Consider the following 16,435-nt stretch of genomic DNA (forward strand, 5'->3'; position numbering starts at 1 on the left):
ATCATCTTCCCGACCTCTCCGGCCTATCACCCTCACCACCTTCCACCTATCGTATTCCCAGCGCGTCCCCCCCCCCCAAAATTTCCTCCCCCCTACCCTTTATCTCCGCCTGTTTGGCACACCAGCCTTATTCCTGAAGAAGGACTTGCGCCCAAAACGTCGATTCTCCTGCTCCTCGGATGCTGCCTGGCCTGCTGTGTTTTTCCAGCACCACATTTTTCAACTCTGGTCTCCAGCATCTGCAGTCCTCACTTTTCTCCCTGTATAACTGCTGTAGAACATCCGTACTTCTGAACTCAAATTCTCTTTGATATTATTTGCTGCCTTAGTTGCTTGTTACACCTGCTTATTTAATGCTATTCCCTGGTGTACAAGGAGACCCAGATCCCTTTTGTATATCCACATTTCCCAATGTATCACCATTTAAATAATACACTATGTTTCTGTTTTTAACACCAAAATGTATAATTTTGTGCTTAGCCACATTGTACTGTTTTTACATTATACTTCATACTTTCTGCAGTGTTGAATGGAAAGGTTATGGATGTGCTTTGGGGGAGGGAATGGGAGAGCCATAAGGTAAAAACAATGACTGCAGATGCTGGAAACCAGATTCTGGATCAGTGGTGCTGGAAGAGCTGGATGAAGGGCTTTTGCCCGAAACGTCGATTTTGCCTGTCCTCGGATGCTGCCTGAATTGCTGTGATCTTCCAGCACCACTGATCCAGAATGGGAGAGCCATGTTGATACCACCTCTGTATTTCAATCCTGAATTATATTATGCATTTACCTTGGTTTTTCAGTTAACTGTTATTTGCCCAAAGCATGTATTCTTGTTTGCACAGCATTGTAATAGAATTTGGATCTGGGCTTGATCACTTTTTACCAATTTGTATACATGGTTAAAAGAAAATCTCAGATCTATTTAAGATTGTAAACTTGAATGTTTTATAAATGTATACCATCTAGCCTATTCATTTGGCAAAGTAGCTAACACTTCAGTCTTTCGCAGTGTTTTTACAGGGTAAAAACAATGACTGTAGATGCTGGAAACCAGAGTCTAGATTAGAATGGTGCTGGAAAAGCACAGTAGTTCAGGCAGCAACCGAGGAGCAGTAAAATCGACGTTTCAGGCAAAAGCCCTTCATCAGGAATACAGGCAGAGAGTCTGAAGGGTGGAGAGATAAATGAGAAGAAGGTGGGGATGGGGAGAAAGTAGCATAGAGTACAGTAGGTGAGTGGGGGAGGGGTTGAAGGTGATAGGTCGGGGGGGGGAAGGTGGAGTGGATAGGTGGAAAAGAAGATAGGCAGGTAGGACAAGTCATGGGGACAGTGCTGAGCTGGAAGTTTGGAACTGGGGTGAGGTGGGGGAAGGGGAAATGAGGAAACTGTTGAAGTCCACATTGATGCCCTGGGGTTGAAGTGTTCCGAGGCGGAAGATGAGGCATTCTTCCTCCAGGCGTCTGGTGGTGAGGGCGCAGTGGTGAAGGAGGCTCAGGACCTCCGTGTCCTCGGCTGAGTGGGAGGGGGAGTTGAAATGTTGGGCCACAGGGCGGTGTGGTTGATTGGTGCAGGTGTCCCAAAGATGTTCCCTAAAGCGCTCTACGAGGAGGCGTCCAGTCTCCCCAATGTAGAGGAGACTGCATCGGGAGCAATGGATACAATCAGTGGATTTTTATCTTCAGTGAGAGGATTGGATCAAGTAGCATATAGAACATCTTTTGTTTCACTTTGTGATTGCAGCAGACATTATAGACAGCTATAACTGTGGTTAAGGAAGATGTTAAAATTCCTGCATATATTACTTTAAGCTTAATGTCAAATCATCTACCACCATATGAATATTGCACTTGTTTACTGTATCTTTGAGTAAAATGGTTATATTTAGTGAATTATTGGGTATCTGTTGTGGATTCATCTGTTCACAATGAGTGCAGATTAATCAGAATTCTAAATGAAGAAAGAATGCCCATATGATAGAGATTTCAATCTTGTCTGATTGTATTGAGCTGAACTTGGAAATTTTAAAGCAATCACATTGTTAGGTAAAAGCAGGAAATGCTAGACATACTCAGGTCAGGCTGCGTCTGTGGGAAGAGAAACAAAATTAATGAGTCAGGAAGGTTTGGGCTCAAACCTCACCTGCTCTAGAGTTGTCAGGTTGAATACAAAATTAGGGCTTTTGTGGTGCAGTGGTAATGTCCCAATCTCCGAGCCATCTGCTCCAGTGATGTCAGAATATCTCTGAACAGGTTGATTTGAAAATATCTAAAATGTAATAACATTTAAACAATAGTCAATTTGCCAATGTATCTGCACTAAAGAAATTCTTAGATGATAAATCTGGCAACCTACTTCCTATATGTTCGGACTTGATTTTGGAGTATTTGAAAATAGCCCAATTGCTTATAATCCAGTGACCTGACAGGGTTAGCCTGCCAGGTACCTGACAGTGCCTTGGGACATTTTCGCTAAACTGTTCAGTAGTAACTCAGCAAAGTTTACTATTAAATGTTTGTTACCGATGTACTCTAATCTTATGATAACTTTCGCAAAGTGCTTATGTAATACAAACAGTGCCATTATTAGCGGAATCTATCCTTTGTGTTTCTGTTTAATTAAGCATAGGCAAAATTTAAGATGATTGTGTAAACTACTTAAGGAAAGTTTTTTTTTTAAATTAAAGAAACGAACCTCTGCAGAAATGATATTCTTCCATGTAAAGAGTTAATAGAAATGTCTACATATATTATAGTGACCTTCAAATATAGCTTAAATGAAGTGTAAATGGTCGGGTCCAAGTTATTTTGGCACCACCATAAGCATCCAAGTGTAGCTTAACAAATTTTGCTTGTTGCATAATAAATTCAATGCATCACCATATTGATGCAGTAATTTTGACCTTGATATGTAGTTTTAAATATAAAATGTCAAACATGTGTGCAGAAGATGGATTCAAATGCTCGAGGTTTCTACCAGTCTTAAAAGTAGAGGTTTGTGCCGTGCCTAATGTTTCCTTGTGTTTGTGACAACAGTGGTTATCTGATAATTGAGCTTACAAGTAAGGCAAAGTTTTCAACTGTGCTGAAGAGTTTCTGCAATATTTCTTGCCTTTAATGGCAAAAAGTTAAATTGCAGATGCTTTTTGTACCTTCTGAGCGTTATTCTCTGAAAAATTAGTGTTAATCATTCCCTTGTCAATGAGTATAAACATTGGCCTCCAGCGACATTTCTAGCTCCTTGACTGAGAGTCATAGAGCCATACAGCATGGAAACAGACCCTTCGGTCCAATCAGTCCATGCCAAACATAATCCCAAACTAAACTAGCTCCACCTTCCTGCTCCTGGCCCATAACCCTCTAAACCTTTCCTATTCATGTATCTATCCAAATGTCTTTTAAACTACTTTGTCAGGAAGTTCATTCCACATGCGAGCCGCCCTCTGTGTAAAAAAATTACCTCATGCTTTTTTTAAATCTCTCCCCTTCACCTTGAAAATGTACCTCATAGTCTTGAAATCCCTCATCTTAGGGAAAAGGCAACTCCAATTAACTCTCTCTACTTCTAATTTTTTATAAACTTCTATCAATCACCTCTCAACCTCTTACTCTCCAGCGAAAAAATGTATCAGCCTATCCAGCCTTTTTTATAACTTAAACTTTCCATACCCGGCAACGTCCTGATAAATCTCTTCTGAGCCCTCTCCAGCTTGATAATATCCTTCCTGTAACTGGGTGACCAGAACTAGATACAGTATCCCAGAAGAGGCCTCACCGCTGTCCTGTACAACCGCCACATAACTTCCCAACTCCTATAGTGAAATGACTGAGCAATGAAGGCGAGTGTGCGAAATGCCTTTTTAACCACCATTTCGATATGTGATACAAACTTCAAACAATTATATAACTGCAGTTATCTACAGCAGCACCACCCAAGGCCCTCCCATTATTTGTAGAAGTCCCACTCTTGTGCCAAAAATGCAACACCTCGCATTTATCCAAATTGAACTCCATCTGCCATTTTTCAGCCCATTGGTTCGTTTGATCAAGATTCCTTTGTAATCTTTGAAAACCTTCTTCACTGTCTGCACTGTCACCAATTTTGGTGTTGTCTGTAAATTTACTATCCATGCCATCTACATTCCCATCCAAATCATTGATATAAATTACAAGCAAAAGAGGACCCAGATGTGGAACACCGCTGGTCACAGGCTTCCAGTCTGAAAAGCAACCCTCACCAATTACTCTCTCTCTCTCCTGCTGTTAAGCCAATTATATATTCAGTTAGCAAGTTCACTTTGAATCCCATGTGACCTACCTTTATTAATTAGTCTACCACGTGGAACCTTGGCTTTACTGAAATCCAAATAAACAGCACCTACTGCTCAGTCATCATTAATCTTCTGGGAACTTAAAAAAAATTCAATCAAGTTTGCGAGGCACGATTCTCCTTGCTCAAAACCATGCAAACTGTCCTTAATAAATTTTTGCCCCTCTAAATATCCATAAGTCCTATGTTTTATAATCATCTATAACAATTTACTCCAGTTTCTCCTTCTAACCTTTCTTAAAGATGCAGCATTAGCCACCCTCCAGTCATCTGGCACCTCACCCGTTGTTATAGATGATTATGAAGTAAGTTGCTGTGTTTCATGCTGCTTGTTTTAGTATTTTTCAGAGGTTGCTGTTCTTTATCAGTGAGTCCAACATTTCTGGAGAAAACTAATAGCAATTTAGCAGTAATCATTTTATTGATATTTTTTCCATGATTATTATTGGGAGCATGAATAGTTTACATTTCACTCTGATTGGAAGCAGATCAGTTTCTCAATTGATTTGCTGAACAATAAGCTAAGTGGGCAACCTTCGAAACCCTTTGTCACGTTTTTCCCTGTTACTTCAGCCTATAAATCCAAAATGAAGTTATACCAGTATAATCCACAGCCAGGTCTGTCAGGTTTGGGTTTTGATTTGCTTGTTGTAATGTTTCAGCTTTGTAGGTGAATCCTGATACTTACGTCCAAATGAATGACTGACAGAGCATGGTTTTTTGGATGAGGGGTGATGTTAGATATGCAGACTGGACATCCCAAATGACTGACAAAATGTGTAAAAGATTGAATTTTGTCAACATTCTGATCATGCTTGTTCAGGCTGTGCTTTCAAACTTCAGAATATGTCTACCATTTGCTTTGATTGTGCTATTGGACTCCTATTGATGTGTTTATTTGGACTGTGCTGAGAATTGTATTGGAGCCAATTTATAAGTAGCCATTAGCATGAAGTGTGACACATTTGTGTGCACGGGAAGCTACATTTATTAACCTATAGGACTGAGTTTTATCTGGACAAAAAGGAATTCACACCTGCCCCTTATCACTGGGGAAAATAAGTCTCATGGAGACTAGGAGAAAGTGAGGACTGCAGATGCTGGAGATCAGAGCTTAAATATGTGTTGCTGGAAAAGTGCAGCAGGTCAGGCAGCATCATGGAGACTGTCAATCTTGACTGCATTCCATGGCAGCGCCCTGATCAATCAATTTCTGGATTAGTGGTGCTGGAAGAGCGCAACAGTTCAGACAACATCCAAGGAGCAGCAAAATCGACGTTTCGGGCAAAAGCCCTTCATCAGGAATAAAGGCAGAGAGCCGAAAGCGTGGAGAGATAAGCTGGTGGGAGTGGGGAGAAAGTAGCATAGAGTACAATAGGTGAGTGGGGGAGGGAATGAAGGTGATAGGTCAGGGAGGAGAGGGTGGAGTGGATAGGTGGAAAAGGAGATAGGCAGGTAGGACAAGTGCTGTAGCTGTGAGAGTCGGTGGGTTTATAAAAAAATGTCAGTGTCAAGTCGATCGTCATTAATGGAGATGGAGGGGTCCAGGAAGGGGAGGGAAATGTCAGAGATGGTCCAGGTAAATTTAAGGTCAGGGTGCAATGTGTTGGTGAAGTTGATGAATTGCTCAACCTCCTCGCGGGAGCACGAGGTGGTGCCAATGCAGTCATCAATGTAGCGGAGGAAGAGGTGGGGAGTGGTGCCGGTGTAATTACGGAAGATCAACTGTTCTACGTAGCCAACAAAGAAACAGGCATAGCGGGGGCCCATACGTGTGCCCATGGCTACCCCTTTGGTCTGGAGGAAGTGGGAGGATTCGAAGGAGAAATTGTTAAGGGTGAGGACCAGTTCGACCAAACGAATGAGTGTGTCGGTGGAAGGGTACTGTTGGGGACGTCTGGAGAGGAAAACACGGAGGGCTTGGAGGCCATGGTCATGGCGGATGGAGGTATAGAGGGATTGGATATCCATGGTGAAGATGAGGCGTTGGGGGTCGGGGAAATGGAAGTCTTGGAGGAGGTGGAGGGCGTGGGTGGTGTCTCGAATGTATGTGGGGAGTTCCTGGACTAGGGATAGGACAGTGTCGAGGTAGGTAGCGATGAGTTCAGTGGGGCAGGAGCATGCTGAGACAATGGGTCGGCCAAGCTGGTCAGGTCCCAGCTCCCAGTCCTGCCGAGTTTTCACCATCCCTCCAGACCTTCCCCTCACTGAGGACGAATGATCAGTCCTCCGCAAAGGACTCACCTTCATCCCTCTCCGTCCATGCATCAATGAATTTAATACACGCTGTGACGTCGAACAATTCTTCTGTCGCCTCTGCCTCCGAGCTTACTTTCACAATCAGGATTCCCGCCCACCTACCGAGGACCCCTTCGCCCACCTCCAACACACTGCATCCACCTGGACACCCCGTGCTGTCCTATTACCTGCCCTCGACCTCTTCATTTCCAACTGCCACCGGGACATTAACCGCCTCATCCTGTCTACCACCCTCCCCCTCTCCAAACTCTCATACTCACAACGCGCAGCCCTCCAATCCCAACCTCACTATCAAGCCAGCAGATAAAGGGGGCGCAGTGGTAGTCTGGCGCACTGACCTCTACACCGCTGAAGCCAAACGCCAATTCGAGGACCCCTCTTCCTACTGCCCCCTCGACCATGACCCCAGGCCCCATCACCAAACCATCATCTCCCAGACCATACAGAACCTCATCACCTCAGGAGATCTCCCACCCACAGCTTCCAACCTCATAGTCCGGGAACCCCGCACTGCCTAGTTCTACCTCCTTCCCAGATCCACAAGCCTGACCAGCCTGGCCGACCCATTGTCTCAGCATGCTCCTGCCCCACTGAACTCATCTCTACCTACCTCGACACTGTCCTATCCCCCCTAGTCCAGGAACTCCTCACATACATTCGAGACACCATCCATGCCTTTCACCTCCTCCAAGACTTACGTTTCCCCCACCCCCAACGCCTCATCTTCCATGGATATCCAATCCCTCTACACCTCCATCCGCCATGACCAGGGCCTCCAAGCTTTCCGTATTTTTTCCTCTCCAGACGTCCCCAACAATACCCTTCCACCGACTCTCTCATTCGTTTGGCCGAACTGGTCCTCACCCTTAACAATTTCTCCTTCGAATCCTCCCACTTCCTCCAGACCAAAGGGGTAGCCATGGGCACACGTATGGGCCCCCGCTATGCCTGTTTCTTTGTTGGCTACGTAGAACAGTTGATCTTCCGTAATTACACCGGCACCACTCCCCACCTCTTCCTCCGCTACATTGATGACTGCATTGGCACCACCTCGTGCTCCCGCGAGGAGGTTGAGCAATTCATCAACTTCACCAACACATTGCACCCTGACCTTAAATTTACCTGGACCATCTCTGACACCTCCCTCCCCTTCCTGGACCCCTCCATCTCCTCCTATAATGACGATCGACTTGACACTGACATTTTTTACAAACCCACCGACTCCCACAGCTACAGCACTTGTCCTACCTGCCTATCTCCTTTTCCACCTATCCACTCCACCCTCTCCTCCCTGACCTATCACCTTCATCTCCTCCCCCACTCACCCATTGTACTCTATGCTACTTTCTCCCCACCCCCACCCTCCTCTAGCTTATCTCTCCACGCTTCAGGCTCTCTGCTTTATTCCTGATGAAGGGCTTTTGCCCGAAACGTCTATTTCGCTGCTCCTTGGATGTTGTCTGAACTGCTGTGCCCTTCCAGCACCATTAATCCAGAATCTGGTTTCCAGCATCTGCAGTAATTGTTTTTACCAGATCAATCAATGTCGATGTAGTTGATCTGAGAACTAAGATTGCCGATTAATTGTTCCTGCTCCATCTCCATGGCAATAGCCCAAAGCTAATCACTGTCCTCTTGCAATGCATTATAAATTTGAGTTTCCTCTTGTCAGTTAAGGGCAAAGTACTACAGATGCTGAAAATAAAAACAGAAAATGCTGAAGAAACTCAGCAGCTCTGGTGGCATCTGCAGGGAGAGAATCAGTTAATTTTTTGAGTCTGATTTGTCTCTTCAAATCTATTTGTTGCATCCTAATCCTGATGAATGCAAGATGAACAGCTTCAACTTCTTGTCTCCTTTTAGCATTGTATGTGATTCTGAAAATGATAACTCGAATAAAGACATCAAAATGTGTAATATTCATACAAAAGGTAAAGAGTGTGGCCAAACTTTAAGATTTGTGTCTGGAAGAAGCTGTATTTCCAACACCATATTAAAGGAAAAAATTGAAATCTTAAAAATCTCGCAAGTAAGGCCTTTTGTAAGCATTACTGTAATTTTCTTTAACTTAAAAAAAATCTTTTAGAATTGGGAATTTTTCCAGTGCATGCCAGAGGTACTGAGTTTCTTCTGAGCGTTTTCTGTTTTTATTTCCAGCATCTGTTGTATTTTGCTTTTAATTGAAAAAAGGGAACACAAATTTTATACTGCACTACAAGGGGGTAGTGCGCAGCCTCTCAATTTTAAAACATTATTGGAATCCTGTTATTGCATGAAGTTACAGCAATTAAAAGTGAATTAGTAAAACTTGAATATAGGCCAATAAACTGCAGTTCTGTGATTGCTAATAGATTATTAAAATTCTACCTGCATGAACTATGGAGCATGTTAATATGCTTGTCTAATTCAAGCTCCCTTTGCTTAAAAGTCGGCTCTATTTTTATGAGGCAGCATAAATCTATAAAATACTTGCAAAATGTTTTAAGCTTGGATATGGAGTTAGCTTTTGAATGTTTAGACAAACAAGACAAAGATGGACAGTTTGAAATGTTCTAGTCAGAGAATTGTTGAGTCTATGATGTGGATTACCTGAAGATAGGTGAAATGACCAGGGCATGTACAAAGCTCATCATGGTTCCAAAACAATGGGATTGAATGAGCATGGGAATCTGTATTCATTTTGATGCTAAAAAAACTCCTTTTGCATTAGCAAACTTCCTTTCTCATCAAAGTGAACCATTTATTACAGTCATCCATTTTGTTAGTAATATGACCTTTACAAACCATGCCCGCTGAGCATCTGTAGCTTTGTTCATTGCAGGCTGGAGCATGTTCGCGATGTTTAGCTGCCAATCTGGCTGAAACTTCCAAAGTTTTGCCTCAAAATGATCTGTGCAGAGGTGGCCTCATTAGATTTGGAGGGCAATTCAGTTTTGTTTGAATTTTTCTAGATTTATAGCTCCTGTAATTGAACCTGGTTTTTCCAAAATTGATTGGTGACTTTTGCTTTTAGGATACAATGTCAGAGGATAGATTTACCTTGCCCGCTTGTTACAAAATTACTGCATAAATGAATGAATGGAGAAGTTGGGAAAAGGAAAAAAAAAAGCAGAAAACTGATTTGCATGAAATTGAAGCCTGTTTGATAGTGAGTTAAATATTGAGAATTAAATTAAGACCTTGAAAAGTAGATGATTTCAATTATTTCTTAAGCAGTAGTTATGGGGCCAACTTATTCAATTGCTATACAACATTCATGAAGGTATCCATTTATAGTATTAAAATGTATCCTTGGTTGTTAAAATTGCCAATGCTGACCTAGTTTTTGACAATGTTTAATGCAAGCAAATGAAGTGTTCATGGTTAGACTGTGTTCTCAATATGAATCCATTCATTAGTTTATGACAGAACAACTTTATCTCTATTTCAAATTGGTATCAATATTCCCTGACGAGTTTTCTCCTCCAACTTTGCCAAGTCACTGTCAGACAGTTTCATCAGTCTTTTTATTTTAACCTTCTGTGATGCTGTTCTTGATGTGCGAGTTTTGACAGTTCACGCTGTTAGGCTGTTCAACTATAGGACTCCACATTTTCCTAACCTGAGATCCATACACACACTTTTGGGGAATTTCTGGAGTCAAATAGCATGGAAAGAGATCTTCAGTCCAATCATCCATGCCGACCAAGTTTCCCCCACTAAGCCAGGCCCATTTCCATGCATTTGGCCCATGGTCCTCTCAGCATTTACTATTCATGTTCATATCTAAATGTCTTTTAAATGTTGTAATTGCACCTATATTTACCACTTCCTTTGGAGGGAGCATTTCTTCAACCTGTTCTGTTCTGTAAGAGCCCACATTATGTTTGAAGCCTCACTAAAGTAGCCCAATCAGTTTGGCATCCAGTTTTAGCAGCTCGAAGCTACTGAGTAAATATTTGCCTTGCAATATAATTGCATCCTGAGGAATCAACATTTATTTTGACATTGTCTCAAAGTAGTGTTAGTGCAGGCAGGTTCAATATCTGCATCTACCACTTCCTCTGGGAGTTCATTCCAGAAACAGACCACCCTCTGTGTGGAGAAAGTTGCCCCTCAGTCCCTTTTAAATCTTTCTCCTCAAAAATATGCCCTCTAGTTTTGAACACCACTACCCAAGGGAAAAGACTTTTTGCTATTTGCCTTATCTATAAGGTCATCCCTAAATTTCCTTCGCTCCAGGGAAAAAGGTTCCAGCTTCTGCAGCCCCTCCCTATAACTCAAATCCACCAGTCTTGTTAACATCCTGGTAAATCTTTTCTGAATCCTCTGCAATTTAATAACCTTCCCATAGCAAGGTGATCAGAGCTGTATACAGTATCCAAACGTGATCTCACCAACATTCTGTACAACTGCAGCATGAGCTTTTTTGGATAACTGAGTTTTAAAAGAAAAGGAGCTGTGACTCTTGGTTCAATTTTAGTGCACAACAGTTGCTGTAGATGAATTGACTAATTCATTATAGGCTACGATTAAAACTTGGAAGTATTCCAGGTTGCAGAACTCAGCTGCTACTTCGATAAATACTCCTCTGTTACAAATTTCAAGTTAGAATTGCATATTTGAAAATTGAGTACTTATCTGGGTCACATTTTGAGCATTGGAATACTTTTTACCAGACTGTTTAATTAAACTGCCCACAATTGTTTTTAACTGGAGTTCACCGGGCCTCCTGTTCACTATCTTTGTTGACCAGTTTTTTCATGCTAATAGAATTCATTAGCCTGTAATTGAAATCATAGTGTTGAAGGAATGAAGTGTGATAGAAGGCGCAAACTCCTAATTTGCATTTAATTGGAAGATTAAACCAAAACTTGTCTATTTGATGTTTGGTCTTGATTTTGATTTGGTACGAGATATCATGAGATCCAGTTCATCCATGCACAGTCAGTCTTAAGTAAGAGTGAAACTTATAAGCTCTGTAAAAGCCAATTATTGAATTTCATTAAAAGTGATGTGGAGGTGCTGATGTTGAACTGGGGTGGACAAAGTCAGAAATCGCACAACATCGGGTTGTCGTCCAACAGGTTTATTTGAAATGACAAGCTTTCGGAGCACAGCCCCTTCGTCAGGTCAAGTTCCACTATGCCAAAGTTATGTGTAAAGTAGTCAAAATAATAAGATTTTTAAATTTGGAGATGCCAGTCTTGGACTGGGATGTACAAAGCTAACAATCACACAACACCAGGTTATAGCCCAACAGGTTTATTTGGAAGCAGTAGCTTTCAGAGCACTGCTCCTTCATCAGGTGGTTGTGGAGAATAAGATTGAAGACAGACACAGAATTCAGTGTCTACAATCTTATTCTCCACAACCACCTGATGAAGGTGCAGCGCTCTGAAAGCTAGTCCTTCCAATTAAACCTGTTGGGCTATAACTTAATGTTGTGATTTTTAAGATTTTACAAGCAGACCCCTGGCTTCGCACTATGTAATGTTGGGGAAGATTTTCCACTGGCCAAACAGTCATTACGCAGGAATGGATCACAGTTGTACACAGGGAGCACGCGGAATCTGCACTGTAGCACTTTCCACAGGTGTTACCTGAAATTGAATGGGCAATTCCTGCAAAGGTCTCTATAAAATTGGAGACTTCAGATGGTTTTGCTGAAAGCAAGTAAAATAGATACTTAAGAAATTTCAGAATATTGAATAGATAGTCTAACACTAGTATAACACCATATTGTCTGTTTAAAAAGAATGCAAATTTATCTACATCAGTTTCCTATGTAACAAAACAATCTCATCTAGCTTGCATTAAAGCTGGTCTTTGAATTTTCTTGATTTATCATTGTTATGACATGGGTTAAACCCCCCTGCTTAATTTGAACGGGCAACACAGAAAAGATTTATCCTGTGCAGTCCTGTAGCAGCTTTATTTCTGAAGGTATAACAGAATAATTAACAACAATTTACAACTCCTTTCTCTAACCTATCTTTTACTTTTCCTTCTATAATACTAGTCTGATAAAACTCCCAAGTAAGATTTACCAAAAAAATTCAAATTTCAAACCCAGCCGGCTGTCAAACCTTCTCTTTGTATCTTTCTCTGTAGATTTGCTCTCCAGGTCGATGTTGATTTTTTTTTCTCTCTGTGCAAACTCCTTCTCTAGACAGGTGCCCCTCAGAGTTCTCACTGACAGTCTACATCTGTTGGTCTTTTGGCTCCCAGCTGTTCATGTTTTCCCGTTCTTACACCCCCAAAGCATTTGATTGTGTCATTGGTTTTTAATATTGTCAGTATGCTAAATTCTAACATGATTGGAGTTTGGTTTATTTTGGGTATAATTTAAACTGAGTGGCTTAATTCAAATTTGTTTTTGTCTCCAGGCAACCAGCTACACTAGCTGTTGGACCACATATTACATTGCATCTTGTTCAGAACACCTTGGTGCTGTCAGGTAGTTCTGTCAGGCAATTTTCTTAAAGTACAGTGCACTTCTATACCTTAACCATTTTATTTCTTTCAGTTTGTGCTGTGTCTTCAGCATTTCACTTTCTTCCATGTATGTGGTCCTATTCTATGCACCCTATCCTAATTCTGAGACTCTGCTTGTTAGATGTATTGTTCATGTCCCCTTATCAATGTTGTTAACTGCAGGTGAGACTTTGGTCAATCTACCCTGTTAGGTCCACATAGGTTGCAGGGAATGCAGGGCAAACATCCACTAATTTACCAATCACAGAAGAAACAATTATTGCTGATGAATGTGAGGTTGGTATTCATTTGTGAAGACAGCATACTGCCTCTGATTTAGCTTGTGAAACTGACTTGTATTGTGCAGGAAAAGTAATTTTATGTACTGGAGTAGGCAGACAACAAAACCAAGGTCAAATAGTGTTTAACAGTTTCTCTGACTGTATCCATTGGTTCCCAGCTCATCTGGCAATATGCAAAGTATCGTCTATATTGTGCCATTACAGTTACTCCTTATCACAGTGGTGTTAATGATGCTATGAAAACATGAGCTCTGGAGCTCAGCCCATTTGTTAATACTCCAAACTGCCAGAGTATTCATTTCCAGCTCACTTTTGGGTATTTTCCATTTTATCTTGAAATTGGAACATTCTAATGTGCATCTTTTGAGTTCTGTTGAGGTCATAAATCAGCATTTTATGAGGAATTGTACAGTTTCTAAACTGTCTATTTTAAACAGTTGGCATTATTTTGTTTGGATTTAATAGTAAATATCGCAAACTTATTTTTTCCCTTGAGTAAAAATGTGATAAAGTCTTCATGCTTGTGCATAGGTTTTTCACTCTCACTTTTGTGCTATAGCCAAGGAATGTTTTGATTAGATTAGATTTCCTACAGTATGGAAGCAGGCCCTTCGGTCCAACAAGTTCACACTGACCCTCCAAAGAGTAACCCACCTCGACCCATTCCCCTATCCTATATTTATCCCTGATTAATGCACTTTGGTCAATTTAGCATGGCCAATTCACCTGACCTGCGCATCTTTGGATTGTGGGAGGAAACTGGAGCACCAGGAGGAAACCCACGCAGACTTGGGAGAATGTGCAAACTCCACACAAACAGTCGTCCGATGTGGGAATCGAACCCGGGCCCCTGGCGCTGAGAGGCAGCAGTGCTAACCACTGAGCCACAGTGCTGTCCGCAGCATTTCTCTCAGCATTTTGTTTTGCTGCTCAAGTTGTATGCTTGAGGTATAAAAGCTTGCTTGGCTAGGTCACTAAATTCTGTTTCTGGATATGAATTTGAACTAATATTCAAGTTGGTGTGACCTGATGGTATAGTTTCTTAACCATCTCTGTTGCTGCTCCATGGAGCCCCAATACACACACACTCAGTTGTCGTGGAAACAAGGCTATGTACATTCACTGACTTGAGATTCATTGGCATGGGCTGTACAGTACATTTCCTCATTTGGGCTCAGCTGGCATTTGTTGTGGCAACAGATTCCTGTTATCTGGCTTGAGGTACTTGTGGCATTTTTCCAACATGTACTTCTCAAGGAGACTTGTCATAAAATCTCCATACATTCATCACTTAGCATATCCCCTTCAGAGGGTAACGAAGATTTCAAAGTGAAGCCAGTTGATTTGTTTCTTTGTTGTAGTTTTGTCACTGGGATAACGTTTTGCATGGTTGTCCATCTTTGATCAGAGGTGGTCCAGAATAAGTGATCCATCAGAATCTGTATCTGAAAATATGCAATTGTTTACTCCAACTGAAATCATGCTTCTAATCACAATTCCCTTGGTCCTGTTCAGCATGAATGTCAGAAGTGATTGAGTCAGAGTATTGATCAAAATCGGCTAAGTCTTCATGTAGGCCTGCTTGAAGGTGTTAGGATTTCTTCTATTGACAGACTTCTTCTGATGTGACCAATTAACACACTGAGCCTTGCCACTGGAAGTGCCAAATGTGGCACGACTGGGATTGTTGGCACACAGAGCTTCAGTCATTAGTTTCCTGTTATTTGCTTTTGTCTCTCAACTGCAAAAGCTCTGCTTCCAAGTGAGGGCCCGCACCTCGGATTCTTTGGTCCAGTATTTCATGCATTTAATCATTGCAGCCAGATCCTTTGATTTTCCTAAATTGGGTTTGACCCAACCAGCGGGGAGTGCCTCGCACTTAATGTGCGCTCCAGCCTATTGCATGGCCTCTGGGGTTGGCCTTGCTTTCATGCTTGGTCATAAGAACACTGCTAGAACCTTTGGCTTTTTTTTTGTGTTTCCTCTTTCCCTATCCCAAAAATAGTCTGTGAAAATTTGACAACACTTGTAGCAGCATTTTCCATAAATAGCTGAATGAGTTCTCTCACATCATCATGCTTAACGTGATGAAATTTTTCACGTGGCAGATGAGCTGAGTTTCCACACGTTAATGGCAGTTCATTACTTTAACAGTCTCTCACTAAAATTATCATTGCCACAACTTTTATGGGATCAGTAGTTTACTTTTTGAAAATCAGGGACATAATACCTTTATGAACATTTGCAGGAATTACATATTGTCATTAGATAAATCAATCCTAATGGTGATAAATTGAGATTTTTGTTTTCTTTCCTGTGATACTAGATAGGTATATGATCAACCATAAGTGAAACCTTGAATTTTCCAAGGCTTTTTATAGTGTCATAGATTATGGAACAGAGCCTTCAGTCCAACTCGTCTGTGCTGACCAGATATCCTAAACTGATCAAGTTTCATATGCTAGGATTTGGCCCATAACCCTTTAAATCCTTCCTATTCATGTACCCATCCAAATACCTTTTAATTGGTCTAATTGTACCTGCCTCACCACTTCCTCTGGCAGCTCATTCCATACATGCATCACCCTCTCTGTGAGAAAGCTGCCCCTCAAGTCCCTTTTAACTCTTTCTTCTCTCACTTTAAACCTATGCCTGATAGTTTTGGACTCCCTTATGACAGGAAGAAGGCCTTGACTTATCTGTGCCCCTCATGATTTTATAAACCTCTTTAAGGTAATCCCTCATCCTCTTTTGCTTCAGGGAAATTAGTCCCAATCTATTCAGCCTCTTCCCACGAGCTCAAACCTCCAAAGTCCGGCAACATCCTTGTAAATCTTTTTTATACCCTTTCAAGTTTAACAATATCTTTCCTCTAGGTGGAGAGACTAGAACTGACCGCAGTATTCTAAAATGTCCTGTACAGCCTCAATATGACATCCCAACTCCTATACTCGATGTACTGACCAATAAAGGCAAGCTTTAGTAGTACCTTGTCAATTCTGGGCAGTTGTTAAAATTGGGTCTGAATGGGGACTGCATTGTTTATTGCCAGTGATGACATTTGTGGATAGATCACGTTAGCCAGTTAC

The 16,435-nt window shown here is 41.6% G+C and overlaps 1 protein-coding gene across 1 annotated transcript in view; it reads left to right on the forward strand.

Moving 5' to 3' along the window:
* Window positions 1-16,435, forward strand: part of rptor (regulatory associated protein of MTOR, complex 1) — a 397,195-nt gene that overhangs the window by 58,358 nt on the left and 322,402 nt on the right. The gene's annotated exons all lie outside the window — the stretch shown is intronic.

This window comes from Chiloscyllium plagiosum, unplaced genomic scaffold (genome assembly GCF_037043375.1).
Source record: "Chiloscyllium plagiosum isolate Xiang-an unplaced genomic scaffold, Cpla_swu_hap1 HiC_scaffold_25, whole genome shotgun sequence".
Taxonomy (NCBI): Eukaryota; Metazoa; Chordata; class Chondrichthyes; order Orectolobiformes; family Hemiscylliidae; genus Chiloscyllium; species Chiloscyllium plagiosum.